This window comes from Pan paniscus, chromosome 6 (assembly GCF_029289425.2).
Source record: "Pan paniscus chromosome 6, NHGRI_mPanPan1-v2.0_pri, whole genome shotgun sequence".
In the NCBI taxonomy this organism is placed as follows: Eukaryota; Metazoa; Chordata; class Mammalia; order Primates; family Hominidae; genus Pan; species Pan paniscus.
The window spans coordinates 151,141,797-151,158,769 of record NC_073255.2 but is presented as its reverse complement, the minus strand read 5'-3'; the positions used below and the strand labels follow the sequence as shown (position 1 = coordinate 151,158,769).

Genomic DNA, 16,973 nt, shown 5'->3' with positions numbered 1-16,973 from the left:
ATTTGTTTTTCTGTGTCTGGCTTATTTCACACCTAACATGATGTTATCCTGGTTCATCTATGAAATTGCAAATGACAGGATTTCACTATTTTACAGCTGAATAGTATTCCATTGTGTATATATACCACGTTTTCTTTATCCACTCATCTATTGTTGGACACTTAGTTTGATTCCGTATTCTATCATAAATAACACTGCAATAAACAGCAGACTGCAGAGATATCTTTGACATAACAATTCTATTTCCATTGACTATACACTCAGTAATAGGATTATTCTAAATGTATAAAAATGTGTCTATATACTACATTTATTTTATCCATTCATCCAATGTTGGATACTTAGGTTGATTCTATATCATGGCTATTGCAAATAGCACTGCAATAAACATCAGAGTGCAGATATCTCCTTGACATAATGATTCCATTTCCTTTGACTATATACAAAATAACAGGATTATTCTAAAATTATATTTATTTTCTATTAAAATACATGTAAATTAGTTGATTTAAAATTACTCCTGATAAATTATTTTAAACTAAAAATTTTACATCTATATGACTGTCTACATCATAATTGCTTAAAATTGCATAATAGGAATACAATACAGTATAAGTTAATAAAAATCATTAAAAAATTATTATAAATCTATGAGTAATCAATTATCTTTATGAATAAAATGTAAATTGCTGTTTGTGAAAACTATAAAAACTATATGCAGCCAAATATTAAAAAGGTATAATGTGATTCTAGGTCAAATATAACACAAAATAACTCTTAATAAGTATATTACTCATCTTTATTTGAAATAAGGCTACTGATGAGAATTTAATATTTTTGACATTTGTCATAAGTCTACAGTAGTCCCACTTCCATATGGTATAATACAGATATAAGCTGTACTTTAAGAATTGAACTTTTCACACCCTCAAAAGCCACAAAATCAGATGGTTTGTGGTTTTTGCAGCTGGTGTACTGTACTCATTTTGGGTAGTGTCATATGAAAAATATTTCACTCCCTAAGCCCTAAACAGAATCAGCCATTAATGAAATGCAGGCAGTACAATGAGATCATATAAAGTATAGATTTCAACAGCCATACTAGGAACACTAAAGAAATTCAGAACATGAACACAAATCAAGTTCTTACTGCCAGAAAAGAAAGAAAGAAAAAGCATTAAGGAATGCCTTTGCAGACTTAGCATTTGCTTTGAAAACAACTGTTAACCACTACCTTGAAAGAAGTTTTAGTTTAAGCTTATGGAGACTAAATAATTGTAAGTTGGGTATAGAATAACAGTAAATAACTTCAGACCTAATGATACATTACAAGATTATTCACCAAAATATACAACTATCAAAATCATAAAATGATTTCCCTCATGCCACATGAGGAATTTGCTTACTTTAATAGGCTGTCACCAGTCTACACAATTTTAAAATAATGTCTTATTTGGGACACATCCAATTTCACTATTGCTTATTTTTACTCAAATATTTTAAGAAAACTATGCAATTCAACTAAAGTATTGCAACATATTATTTTAATGGAAACTGTTGCAAAAATTGTATTTTTAGTATCCCTATTTGTTAAAAAAGAAATAAAAAAATTGTTTTATATTTCTTGTCACAACAAATCGTCCTCACTCTAAAGTGAAGTAACTTCAAATATTTTCACTTCCAATACATTTTTCCATTTATACAATTCTTTTTAAATGCACTTTTTTATAAATAGATTTTTATAAAATGAAAAGGGAAATGGTGGTTTAAAAAAAGAATGCACAGCATGTGAGCTTTAATTTGTGTATGTCCACTAGATCGTGTAAAATTTGGATGCTTTAATATCATTTTGTTATGTCTGCTCATACTAGGCAATATAAAAGAAACTGAACAGATGATTATTTTACCTTTATTTTAAGCCCTAATGTAAACAGTTTGCATTTAGTTCACAAGAATTCAATCAAAATTTGGAAGGCCTATATTTATGTAACAATTTCATGATCTTAAACATTGGTTAACAGAATAACTGCTCTATGTATGTATCTCTTAAGAAAATATGTCTACAGTCAATCTGAGAAAGCTCTACATTTCTCTACATCTGTTATCCATAAAATCTTTATGTCTCAGGCATGCCACCTGGCACTAAACCCCAGATTACATTTGAAACACTGATTAACCGAAATAGTCCACAGTGCCCTAATACAATGTGGAAACGTCTCAGATGAAGAGTAAACGTGTATCACACCATGCTTTCCAACCAATGTTGGCATACAATGGGGAATCGTCTTCTTGCTAAGGAGCGCTGTGCTGTATTATATGTCTTTGTATCTTTGTAACATGTCATTTTGTACAACAAAGAACAGAGCTACAGTTTAAAGTTTTTAAAGTGGGTATAGGGTTTTTCTACTACCCCACTTCCCCTGTCATTGTCATGAGCTTAGATATTGATGAGTATCATAGAACCGAAGCCAAAAATCACAGGTGTAGCATGCTGTTAGTACAATGCACGTATCTTGTGTAATCAACATGCTGTATAGTTCTTTTATATAGGTACTATAACAACAGATGTCCAATTTGATAAACAAATATTGACCAAGAATTATATACAAGGTAATGTTCTAGGCATGTATCAATGAAGGAAACAGACAAAAATCATTGCTGTTTGCTGATATTCTAGAGAGGGAGATAGTCAGAAAAAAATTAATGTGCAAAAATCCCTGCTCTCATGAGGCTTACATTCTAGTGTGAGGTGGAGGTGGGGGTGAGGAAGACAATAAACATCATAAATGAGTAAATTATATAGAATATTTGCGGATAAATAGAATGGTTAGAAAATAGCAAGTTGAACTGGGAAAACCAGGGAAGGAATGGCTACTGTATTTTTAAGTAAAATGGCCAGGCAGTTGTATTAAGAAGATGACATTGAGCAAATTTCTGAAGAAAGTAAAGGAATTAGCCATGCAGATATCTCAAAGAAATACATTCAAGGTGGAAGCAATAGACAGCACAAAGGCCCTAAGCTAAGAGAAGTGCATATGCAAATTACATATCACCATTCAGTCAAGAACAATCTTCTTAAGGGTGAGTTAACTGATAGTTTTAAAAAACTGTGGCATAATATAAATCATTATTGGTTTCATTTTCTATGTAACTAACACTTATTAAACAATGTAAGGAAGTAGAGAATTTAATAGTACAATGAGCCTAACTCTATCTCTCTTTTCCTCCCTTTCTTCACCAATTCACTTTATTCCCTGCCCTTCTGCATTATCCCTCCCTTTTTGTAATGTTTTCATCCCACATAAATGAGCAGCAATGTAGCCAGTAAAAACACAGTGAGCTTTGAGTAAGTAGGAAATAATTTTATTTTTAATTGTTTTCCTTACCGGCTGGGTTACTTGGTTTACTTGCCTTTCTAAGCAAAATTTACATCAACAACACAGGAGTGGTGGCAAGGAATAAGATGTAGAAGATGTAGGGAGGGTAATCCCTTTAAAATTGCTGAGAAAAAAAATGTGCTGTAATTATGGGGAAGTGTTTGTAAACCATGAAGTATTATACAAATGGCATTCATACAGACAATACTTAGTTCTAGAGATGACATTAAAAACAAACAATACTTGCTAATCCCCAAATTATGGTGTAGGGATAAGGAGAAAAGTACAGTAAAGTTACTGCTTTATAAATTATCTATAAGATTAGCTTATATCATCAAAATTCAGTTGTCAGTATTTTAAGCGTTTTTAGATTTCTGAACATTTTCTTCTCTAAAGAGTGTGAGAACATAGTAAACTTTTCTTTAAGTAAATTGGTTTGATATGACAAGTTAAAATCAATAAAATATTATGGCTGCATAGTTCATTATCATATAACCATTAATCATTTCTCTAGAAACCCTTTTTTAACCTCCCTAAAATTTATTTTCAATATTGGCATAGAGGAGATGAACTGAGAATATAGTTAAAGACAGAAGACTGTTGAAAGGACAAGCTTTTGACAGGAATAACCACAGTGGACAGAAAATAACTTTGATGTGAAACAAATACACTTTTGAGATTCACCTATCAATCAAGCTCTTTCGAATCTGAAACCAGTTTGACAACAGCTATTCAAAGCCTTCAAAATGGGTGTCATTTAACCTCATAATTAACTCTTAGTTATTTATCTAACTTCTAGGTATTTATCTAAAGTATTTTCTCATTTTTATAAGTAAATATGTTTATAAATGTAATAAGATAAAATATGAAAAGGTCCAATGATTAGGAAAGTCTGTATTCAGGAATTAAGATATGATAGGCTATTCTTGGAACTATAACTATATTGAATAAACTTTTATGTTTAAGTATTTAAGAGGTATTATTTAAATACTATCATGTGTAATACTATATTATTATAGACAAATTTGGAGATTTAGATGAATTTGTATTACTTATATAACAATTTACATTTAAAACCACTGAAAGTTTATTGATTTGAACTTCATAAAATAAAAGGAATAGTCAAAATGGAAGTTATTGGTTGGTCTTTCCAAGTTCAAGAAGGTTCTTTCCTGTTACTCAAGTAACAGCAATAACACCTTAAAAAACTTTGTGAATCAATGAGCAGTAACACCTTACACTTATTTAAAGCCTTTGGCAGGGAATATTACAGCCTCAAAGGACTTAGTTACCCATTTTATCGAGGTGCAAAATGAGGCATAAAGAAGGTTGGGTCCCCGGACAGGAATAGAACCCTAAATTCCTGATAATCAGCTTCCAGTCTAGCCATAAGAATCAAGTAGACTTTGGCAGTGGTTCCTTTGAGCAGTCAAAACTACTGTCAGGTGGATAAGTTTATGAGCAGACTATAAAATGTCATTTTGGCCTGGAAGTTGATTCAGTCAAAGTGTAAACCATAAAGGTGAAGAAGGGGAAAAGATCCCTTAAAATGGTCTAGTTAGCTAATGAGGGAATGAACGTATCTTTCTTTAGGTTAGGAAGAAAAAAATGAGACCTAGAAAATAAAATATAAAGAAGTTCTCCAGTGAAAGAAATAGAGAAATGAAAATTACCTGATGGATCATTATTTCTGATTACTACAGTTAGTAGTTATAGGCCATCAACACCTACTGGCATTTGTTTAAATAATGAATTATTTTTAAACATATTTGATGTTCATATTAGGGAAATCATCCTCCTAGGCATGCTGTTAGATTTTTTGTTTGTTTTTAAACAACCCTGGAGATATCAATTTATCTATCTTGTCTTCTTTTTGTATGTCTATTTATCTATCTCCATTTATTTAATTAATCATAAGATTGTTCCCAAACATACTATACATGTTTTTGCTACATGTCAGACATTACATGATAATACTCACTCTTTGGGGGCAACTGAAAAATAAAGACGATGTCTTACTGAGTTAGAAAACATTGCATTTAGGCATATTTTATACCATTCTAACGTTCAGCCTCATCCTTGCTTATTAATATCTTGGCTGCTGCTAAATATATGATAGTTCTGAGGATCCTGACATTACTTGATTTTAAGAAGAAGAAAATAAAGGATACATCAATTTTAAAATGATATAGTTCAGAGTATGTGGTATGCGATTATTCAGTGCTAAGTAATAATTTATGCTTTCCAGATAAATAAGTTAAAACGAAGTGCAGATTTCATTTATTTTCTCAGTCATCAGAATTTTTTTTAAATAAAAAGCTTAACTACAGTACATTAAGCACTTAGCTTACCTCTAAGGATATTTTAGATTTTAAGTAGGGGGGCTTAATTAAAATGAAAATATCTATTCAAATATCATCCATTAAGAAAATCTATCCAAACACAGAATGTTTAAGAGATCCTTGAAGCTCATAAGGTTACACTGATTTTTACAAGAATAAGTTAACACTCTAGAAGTTTAATTCTTAGGGTGGTGTTGCAACATAGTGGGGGTGCAATCACAGGGAGTAATATTTTAATTGCAAAATAAATGGGACAAATATCCAACTTTTATAACTGTAAACTTCAAAAAGTATTATCGACAAATGCTACTGACTACAAAATCACACCACAGTGGTTAGAGGACCTCCAAGTCTTATATTGTACAAAGTTAGGTGAGGCACTTTGCAAAATTATTTTGCAAAAAAGGTTGAAAATGTCAACCTTTAATAGCAAGTTTGAATTAAAATATTTGTGTACCTGAATTTGAAGACCAAAATTAACAAAATATATGGCAAATATTTAATTGAATGATATGGAAAGTAATCAAAGAAAATATATTTACCATCTATTTTGGCACATTTTTTCTGTGACCACAACACAAGGGCTAATATATTCTTTATGTCCCTTAGTGTGTCTATACATGCATTTAATTATAAGTCATACTTTTTCCAGGTGATATGGCAACACATAGATGCCCTCATAATACAAGCTACTCAGTCTCTAATTTACTGACATCATCATCTTCACAATTTCAAGTGAAACCAAGCAATTATATAAAACAGCATTGTGGGATCAGAAAAAATCACTATCACATGGTTTCTTATTAAGCTCTAACCCAAATAAAATACAGGTTTTCCTAGCATTTCCTTAATTAAATTATTGGGTTTAAATTGTTTTATTTAAATAGTATTGGGTACTGAAGGAACAGGTTTTGGAGTTTTTTTTTGACTGAATTGATTATAGAGATTGGACACTACCAGTTGCTATTTAAAGTCAAATGGCCAACTGAAAGTGGCTCCTTTTTTTAATATTTTTATTGTGCCAAACAACTTGCTGAGCAAAAGCAAGGCAAAGCAAACTACTGCAGAAACATAAACTCAATTATATTCACCTACTACATAAAATATTAAAAAGTATAAGAATCCCTATCTTGTAAAAGACCTTTGTATAAATGAGCTTTAATTCTAGGTAATCATAAACAAAACTGTATCTTACTCTGACTTTAAAAGAGCAACAGATTCCAAAAAAAGGGGAAATTGGATTCTTTTAACACAGGGATTTGTAAATACAGTCACAAAAATAGTTATGAACTCACAAAAAGGAATATAAGAATTAAAAAGTTATAACATGTCCTATACCAACGCAAGGATTTGATACTGGAGAATCAAGACACCTCTCTCAGGTTGATTATCTCATAAGGGTGTTACTAACACCACACCCAGCTGCTCCTGAAATAAAGTAAAGCTTCAGGGAATGTTCTGTTGGACCCATGATGTAGCAAAAAATCCAAACAGTAAAACTAAACATACGAAAGAAACAGGGTAATTTCTACCAATCATTTACTTCCTTATGTTATCATCTGTCGAACTTCTAAAAAAAAGTTCACAAAAAGCAAAAGCAAAACAGCACTAATTATATTCATTACTATGTTGCTGATGATCATTTAAATCACATTTAATCAAATTTAAATCATTCTTACTACATCAAAGTCTAAAGAGGGAATCACTAAGATAAAGTTTATCACATTATCATATACCATGTGGCACTCAGTTTTATTAAGTCAAAATCATGCTCTTAGTTTATAAACTTCAAACAACTGAAATACCACAACATTCATAAAACAGAACTGAGCCACTGGGAGTAAGAAAAAAATACAGAAAAGGTTGCAGACCTCAACAGTAGATAGTAAAATTAACATTTCAACAGCTCTTGCCTTTCATCTCAGTCTCAATAGTACACTTTTTTCTGGAAAAGCTACAATTTAGTTTAGAAAGATGCAGAACTACATAAAACATCTGGAATATGGGACAAGAAATATTGGCTTATCATCCCTTGTGGACCCTCCCCATGAAAAATTTAATAGATCTGTTTTGGTAATTTTAATCTCCAGAGCATGGAAAGCTATATTATAGAAACATCATCTTGGTCATTTATATTAGAAATAACACCTGGTGATTATGGCAAATATACCCTTTTAAATTGTGACTTTTTCTTTAATTATCAAACTTTTCATCAAATATGTATGTAGATGTGTGTGTGTGTGTGTGAACATCTTGACAAGAACTCAGTTTTTGTATTTTTGTGATTTCATCAGGCTACACTCTTAGTGAATTTACCAAAAAATGCAATCCTTTCTTATGCTCTGCAAATAAATAATTTTGTCTTAATCTGACATTTACTTATTATGTATGACAGAGTAAAAGAAATTTTCAGGATATGAACCATAAAATATCATTTACATTGGTACTGGAAACATGACATCAATGATTTTTAAGTCAAAAATATTTTTTGATTTAGCACATTTTCTTATTTCATAGTTTTTAAATGATAATTTTAATATTTACTATTAGTAATAAAATGCTTTTAGTTAATACTAAAATAATATAGTTGAAAATAGTTAATAACTTTCAACATTAAATTTTGGTATTGAAAAGCTTATTATTGCTCATAAAAATTTTATACTGAGAGTGTGTGCATCCAGGGAGGATTGAATGATGAAGTCATTTGCCTTAAGAATTTATAAAAACTAAGTAATCTACAAAATTTCAATGTTACATTCTTTTATTGTAAGCTCATATTTTATTGTAAAAATTTAAAATTAAGTTTCAGTGTAAGTACTTGCATATTAAAATTAAAGAAAATTCCACATAATTGAAAATATAATAAAACTATATTTTAAGTGATCTACCTTTTAAAATTGGCACATTGTACCAAAGCTATGCTATCATTAATAACACTCAAAATATATAATAGGCCTCTACATATTCCAATTAAAAATAGAAGTCCTTAAAATATTTGAGTATTTATAGTCTATAAAGATTTTCAGGGACATTTTTATTAATTTGACACAGATACGCCTTCATTTCTAATGTTACAAACCTGAATCATTTTAAATGCAATTAAAAGTGGTTATGAAAGAGTGTGGACTTCCTTGTGAAGTAGGAAATCACTCTTGTGATTAACATGCAAACGAGCTCATGCTGGCAGAATAGATTGGGGTTTTAAAACCCCAATTACTTTTGTATGATTATCTATTTACCAGTACACAGTCTATTTTCATTTTTCATCTAATACAAAATCGGCTTGCTTACATTTTTAGCACAGCAATTAATATTTACAATAATTATGACATCAAGCACTGCTGAGAACTCCAAGTAAACCATTTACCCCAGTCTTTATTCTTTATATATGATTAATATCCTTTTATAACTTAATACTGTATGTGAGGTTATATTTATGCAAAAATAAAAATAAGAACCACTCTCCTCTTTGTTTTAAATTTAGTTATAATATATTATTTTTAGAATATTAGTAAGATGACTATTACAGCATAAAAATCCAAAATTTTAAGTCTTATTAGAATATGTAAAAATAGTTGAATCGCTCATAGTAAGAAAAATAAATACATATTGAGAACAATAAAACGTGTCCCATGAATCTTTTCTTTTAAAAAGTAATAACAGACAATTCTAAACTTTCACTGACACACTTTGATTCATACCTGCTACATATTGCACACATACACATTTTTCCAGACTTCTAAAGAAAATTATAATGCATTAATGACAGGAACCATGGTAATGGAAAAAAGGTCACCCTCTCTTGAACACCTTCTGTTTTAAACCATTATATATAAAGACATTCGAGAAAGCAAAGAATTAAAAGCCAGCCTTTGTGCAACCCATTACTGAAATATTATAGAATAATCTATATCAAATGTAGAGGAGCAGCAGATTCTTTTGGATCTAAATTAACTGCAGCCATAGAAACGCTTTTATGCTTATTATGTATCTGCATGTTGATTCAATTATTAAAAGAACACCTGACAGCATCAGACTTATTTAATTGAATTAATTAAACTGGATGAATAATCACTGAATTCCTTTTGTGTGAAATTTGTCCTGAAAAGTAACACTGGCATTTGGAAATTGCAAGTAATTTGCATGGTGAAATACAGTGAACATGGAAATTTCCTATTTCAGTATTCTGGGTTTTTTTCTCCTCTCTTCTAAGACAAATGAACAGATTATTGTAGTGTATATTTTCTCTTCTACAGTACAGATTTATGAATACTTTTTGTTACTATACCATTAGGCAATGTTTCAACAATTTCCTCAATATCATTATTTAAATTTTTCTCTTATGTGAAAAGTATTATGCAAACTGTCACTTTCCCAAAGGAGGTGATAGGACACCAATGTATTCTTGAAACTAGGGTGCAAGAAATCCTTATTTCAAGATGGATTTCTAGGAAAATGTATTTATTTATTGTCTTTATAATAAGATGTAACTATTTGTTTAAAGACAGACTTGAGAAATGATTACATAGAATAATATATCAGAATAGTTAGTTCTACTTTACACATTTCTTTTTGTAGGAGGAATTTATCTCCACTGTGATTAAAGGTTTAAGGTTTATGCCTAGTATATACCTTTAAGATTTTGGGGATGTCGTTAAGATAAATATTTGGAATTGGTTTACCTGCATGATTATTTTTCATATTTATTTTTAAAAGAATACAGTACGAACACTTCATATGTATGTTTCCCCCCCGAGACAAGTTCACAGATGAATTAAAAGGAAAATTGTGCAAAGTATTTTTTCTGTCATATTAAAACAAATATAAACTGATCACATTTAAAAATATTCTTACAGCACTCACTTGCTGCACTTCCAAATTCTGGCCATTAGGTTCTTTAACATCACTAGAGGGGCATCATTTCAAGTCCATAGAGCTTTGTATCTTTTTTACCACACTTATGCCACTGGGAAGATGTATCTATATCCACTATTATTAATTCATTATTATAGATAAAATTTGGTGAAATCCTGATGCTTGGTTCATCTTTAAACATTCACATCTACATAGTACTTCATTATATATCACATCATTTTTTTTCTTTTTTGTTAGGAATAGAAAATTATTGTACTCTCATTCCTGAGATGATAATCACTCCACACCATTTTTTCATGCCTATTATATAGGAAAGACTGTTTACCATAATAAATAATGGTAGTTGAAATCACACACCATTTAACATTTACATTTCTCAGATTAATGAACCCTTTAAATATTCAGGTTGGCCACATTTAAATTTTGTTCACTTTAAAATTGTGCTTGATCCCTTTAACCACTGATCCATGTACTTTTCAATATTATTTATACACTTTCTTTGCATTCTTCAGAAATAATTCCATGCAAATGGTCATATTTGCCACAGATAAATCTCATGTATGATACAGCGTTATTTCTTCCCAATTAAAACTGAAATATAACATAAAATATTCTATTTTAAAAAATAGTTTGTAAAGCAACTCAAGTAATTAATGAAGCTGTTTTCCGTGTTACTAAAATTGTTAATATCTAGATAAATTGTTTCTTTGTGATCTAAATTATAGACATTATAGAAATGCAAGCTTTTACAAAACATTTTGTGAAAAATCTATGAATTCACTTTAGTACCCATATTAATAACCATAGTGGTTAGATTTTTATTTTACATAAATTATACAAAATACACTGGCATTATACCCCATTCTTAATACCAGTTTATTATAGCTTTATTTCATAATATTGGATGTGGAAATGGAAACAGTGCCATCATGTGATACTTTTCAGGGTACTTCACTTCTTATATTTTCAACGTCTGAGCATATAGCTACTATACAAATAAAGGAGTTCACAGGAAAGCAGAGAATGGCAGTATAACTCATCACCCAGTATTTTGCAACCATATCTAGTGCTCATGCTTTTGTGTAAAATATTAGGAACACCTTTAAAATCTTGAAAGATAAACAAGTATGAAGTCATACTTGGATTTCTATATATATATATATAGATTTCTATATATATAAAAAATATATATATACACACAGAGAGAGAGAGATATCCTTTATTTAAAAATCTACAAGTTGTACATTCTAGCTCACAAAACCTGATTCTCATTTATGATCATTTTCGATCTTTAAAAATTAAAGGTATCACTTCATAAATGAAGTAAATTCATTATCTTAATTGACAAAAATCAGTTTGTTTGGAAGAAAAACTCATTTGGAATGTAAATATCAACTCCAACCCGGTAAAACATTTGTCTAAAATTTGAACCCAGTTTCTCTATGGGTTTTTTTCTTCTTTTTTTTTAATCTCCAGTGAAGGGACATGGATTTTTTTCCACTAACTTGAGAACTATGTACCACAAACTAAATACTAGATTTGTCAGGAGTTACTTTATTTCTTTAAATTTCAACATCATCTTTGGAAACTATGTTAAATTTAAAAATCCATAATAATAATGCTTAAATATGAAAACTTACACTATAAATGATCCCTGCTCTATTTATCATTCTCTCTAGGGTCATTAAATTAACAGATTTTTTTTTTTTTTTTTTTTTAGCTGAGAAGTTTGAATTTGGGAGCTACTTCCTTACTTCCTAGACTTATTCCAAACAAATATGAAATTACACTTTAAGGACAGGTGTGTATCTTTCAGACTCAAGCACTAATGGACACAGTTTTAACCCAGGAATACAGCATGCAATGAATGAATGATCATTTATTACTTTCAATGATTCACAGTTGATCTACCGCACATTTCTTTCCTATTGAATGTATAATCCAAGGTATTTCAATTTAAAATTTTATCAGAAAGTGAGAAAACTAAAGAAGCATCTTAAACTACAATGCAAGATTTAAAAATATTGACTCCTAAAAAAGTATTTCTTAAAAAACTATCCTAAATCAAATAATTTTGCATTTCCTTTGTGATATCCTGTAGTACAACACTCCAAATTTCATGCAAAATTGATTTAATGAAAGTAAGGAGAAGAAGCTACAGAGAACTTTTTTCCGCACCAAGTATAAATGTAGCTTTTTTTTTTTTAATTGAGATGGAGTCTCACTCGGTCACCCAAGCTGGAGGGCAGTGGTGTGATCTTGGCTCAATGCACCCTCTGCCTACTGGGTTCAAGCAATTCTCCTGCCTCAGCCTCCTGAATGGCTGGGACTACAGGCATGTGCCACCACACCCAGCTAATTTTTGTATGTTTACTAGAGACGGGGGTTTCACCATGTTGGCCAAGCTGGTCTCGAACTCCTGGCCTCAAATGATCTGCCCACCTTAGCCTTCCAACGTGCTGCACTCTAGGCATGTGCCACCATGACTGACTAATTTTTGTATTTTTAGTAGAGATGGGGTTTCACCATTTTAGCCAGGCTGATCTCGAACTCCTGGTCTCAAATGATCGGCCCGCCTCGGCCTTCCGATGTGCTGGGATTACAGGCGTGAGCCACCCACACTTGGCCTCATAAATGCGGCTGCTTATGTTTTGAATGGTGAAAATAACCTCTAATCACAGAAGCCTGAGGAGAACTTAATTACAGTCACTGAAAAAAATTAAGTGAGGAAAACCTAGCAGTAGCAAAGAAGTAAAAGTAGATGTGGTTTATTAAGCTTTTTGGTTCTAAAAATTCCTCCTTCTCCAAACTAAACGAAATGGAAGTTACCAACTGGTTAACAATTCTTCAAATGAATAATCTTTTCTCTTCCAGGGAAAGGGAGGGCTTTGGAATTACCCTAAAATATTTGTCATTATTACTATTATTCTTTCCCCAAATAATATGAGGCATGGAGTCACTGGCAGTTTATTTTTTGTAATTTAGAAATATTATTATTCCTCTGAGAATTATCTATTTTCTCCCCACCAAATACTGGCTTGCAGACTGTTTTGTCTTGTGGTAGAAAGGAACCTGCAGTATCCTAACATTTTTTTCTTCATGAAATATATCTTCCATACGTTCTTCAGTTCTTCCAACCTGCACTGATCCTGATCTTTTAATAGTTCTTTCAGAGAAGTAAGGGACAGAAAACTTTTGAAGTTTTCAATAATGTAGCATGTTTTTCCTCCTAGGATAAGATTTATCATTGACATTTCTACATTTTCTGTGGTAGAAGCAGAGCCAGCATCACCAACTCTTTTAAACTTATTCCTGATTGATGTTTAACAAATCCCAGAACTCTAGAAGACAGCATCGACAGAACAATGAATGGGGGCAACAAATTTCTCACCCCAAACCACCCTTATTTTTAACACTATATTTCAGTCTTAACTTTTCCTTCTTCTACAGTAGCAGTATTTGCAGTCAGGAGAGGGAAAATAAAAAAGAGATGCTCAGAAAAAGACAAATAAAATACAGTATGTGAAAAATGCTTATTTGTGAAGCAGTAAATTCTAGTCACCCTTCAATATGCTCAGACATTCCGATAGCTGAAAAATTAAAAATCAAGATATAATGTATATATTATATAGTTTTGTCTTTAAACAGTAAGAGCAATCCCTCCACCTGAAAAATAAGAGAGAGAATCCTCCTCATGCAGCAACAATGCATTACTGATTGTCCAAATCACCACGGTTTGTTACACAATTATAAACCCATTTCATGAAGGAAGAAAACAACTGAATTATGCTTAGCTCAAGTGAGACATTTTACTCTTCCAGAAAGTAAAAATAAATAACTTTGTCAACCAAATTATTTAAATAACAATAAAAGCCGCATGTGTCCATATTTAGTTCATTAAACAACTTTTACTGCCATCATTGGCAACAGTCTAGAAACATTACCCCCTACTCATGCACACACACACGCACACACACACACACACACACGTTCATATGCCCACACACAGAGGTACAGACAGCAAACAAATTGATGGGGTTCACTTGGACTAATCATAGTATGTTAGTAATTTAGTAAGTGGGTATGCTTTTTCGTTAATCAATACAGAGTTGTCATTTGTTGCACATCTGATATGCAACTATTGAAAATGTCAGAAGCCCAGGTGCAGTGGCTCACACCTGTAATCCTAGCATTTTGGGAGGCTGAAGTGGGTGGATCACTTGAGATCAGGAGTTTGAAACCATCCTGGCAAACATGGCGAAAACCCCATCTACAGTAAAAATACAAAAATTAGCCAGGTATGATGGCGCATGCCTGTAATGCAAGAAAATCACTTGAACCCGGGAGGCAGAAGCTGCAGTAAGCCAAGATCGGGCCACTGCACTCCAGCCTGGGCGACAGAGTGAGACTCTGTCTCTAAAAACAAAAGAAAAAAAAAAAAAGAAAATGTCAGAAAAGGACTTCATGCACTTATTCTAGTCAAGATATGAAAGTAATGTTATTCCTTGGAGAAAATTAACAAAGACTTCCTAGCCTGAGAAGAAGCTGACACGTTTTCCTCCACAGCCAATCCAATGACCAGTTCACATATTTCTTGGCACACTAGCCAAGAATATTAAATTTTATACATTAAGCTTCATCTTAGTGCTTAATCTTAGCTATTATTGCTAACACAATCTTAATGTCTTCTAAGGTTATATATTGATATTAAAAGAATTCCTTTACATTTGATCACTATGATATCTTTTCCTATTTTAACCATTATTGCTATCACATTAACCTGAGACTTTTGTCCAATAAAGGAATTTTAAAATTCTTTATAACAGGACTTTATTACAGGCTCAGGTAGTGTATTTTGTATTAATTATAAAACTAAATTGTAATCAAATGAACATGTTTACAGTTTACAAATAGTTTTATTCTTTAGATTTATTTGTCTTATTTATCAAAAAGTATTTTATAAGGTTGTTTTGCTCAGATTTGTACTCCAATTATTTAAATAACAATGGATGAGAATTTAATAAAGATATAATAAAGAAACTTCATCATGGACTTCACTTAGTGCCAAACACAAAGACTTCATAAGAATAAAGGATGCAAAGACAGGTCTCCTTTAACTACAGATTAGAATAGATATTTGTAAATTTTTTGTTAGATTTAGGTAATTCATATTTCATAGCTACAGAAGGAGTCTGGGTTTGAAGGAAGGGATTCCCAGTTGTTGTTATAAACAGTGCTGCACCTTTGCCTCTTCAGCTATCTCAGCTTATTATTTTTGTGGGGTGTGGCATCGAAACTATCAACAGATATTATTGTCGGATTTACTGTTTTTTCCTTATATAAAAACATATACCTTTATTGAGACTAAATAATATAAATGACTTTCTTCAAAGGTAATTAGGGGACTTCTGATAGTTTGTCCTCTTCTTACAAGTTCCTTTATGTTTATGATTCATATAAGTTTCTCCGGAGTTGCAAAACATTTCCTTCTACTATTCTGGCAAGACATCATGCAACAATACTCATACAAATAGATGTATATTCACATTATATATATTATGTATATATAAAAATTGTGTGTGTGTGTGTATATATATATATAATTTTTTTTTTTTAGAGACAAGGTCTCCCTATGTTGCCCAGGCTGTTCTCGAACTCCTGAGCTCAAGGGATCCTCCTGCTTCAGCCACCCAAAGTGCTAGGATTATAGGCGTGAGCCACCGTACCCAGCCTCACATAATACTTCTCCTTCAGTTACGAACTTTATCTTTGCCATATTTCATATATGCCTCATAAGTCAGAAATTAAACTTTTTAATGATAGAATGCAAGTTGCTAGGCAAAGAAGTAGATGCACAAATAGCCATTCTATATTAAACCTTAACTCTAATAATATTTTAAAATAAGTAAATGAAAGCATAAACAGCATGACATACGGATAATGTCGATTAAAACCTCATTAGAGGAAAAAAAAATCCACAGACTTGAATCAAGGGCAACAAGAATTACTCATTGTGATGAAAAATTATATAAATCTAAATTAGGTAAACTGAAAATGATAAACAGTTATCATATGTAACTATAACAACTAAAAGAAAAACTGAAGTAATTGGCTGTGGCAGTGGCTTACACCTGTAATCCCAGAACTTTGGGAGGCCGAGGTGGGTGGATCTCGAGGTCAAGAGTTTGAGAGCAGCCTGGCCAATATGGTGAAACCCCTTCTCTACTAAAAATACAAAAATTAGCCAGGTATGGTGGCACGTGCCTGTAATCCCAGCGACTTGGGAGGCTGAGGCAGGAGAACTGCTTGAGCACTGGAGGCGGAGGTTGCAGTGAGCTGGTATCGCGCCACTGCCCTCCAGCCTGGGCAACAGAGCAAG

General features: G+C 31.7%; 1 protein-coding gene across 17 annotated transcripts in view; it reads right to left on the bottom strand.

Moving 5' to 3' along the window:
- Nucleotides 1-16,973, bottom strand: part of FOXP2 (forkhead box P2) — a 608,228-nt gene that overhangs the window by 347,558 nt on the left and 243,697 nt on the right. The gene's annotated exons all lie outside the window — the stretch shown is intronic.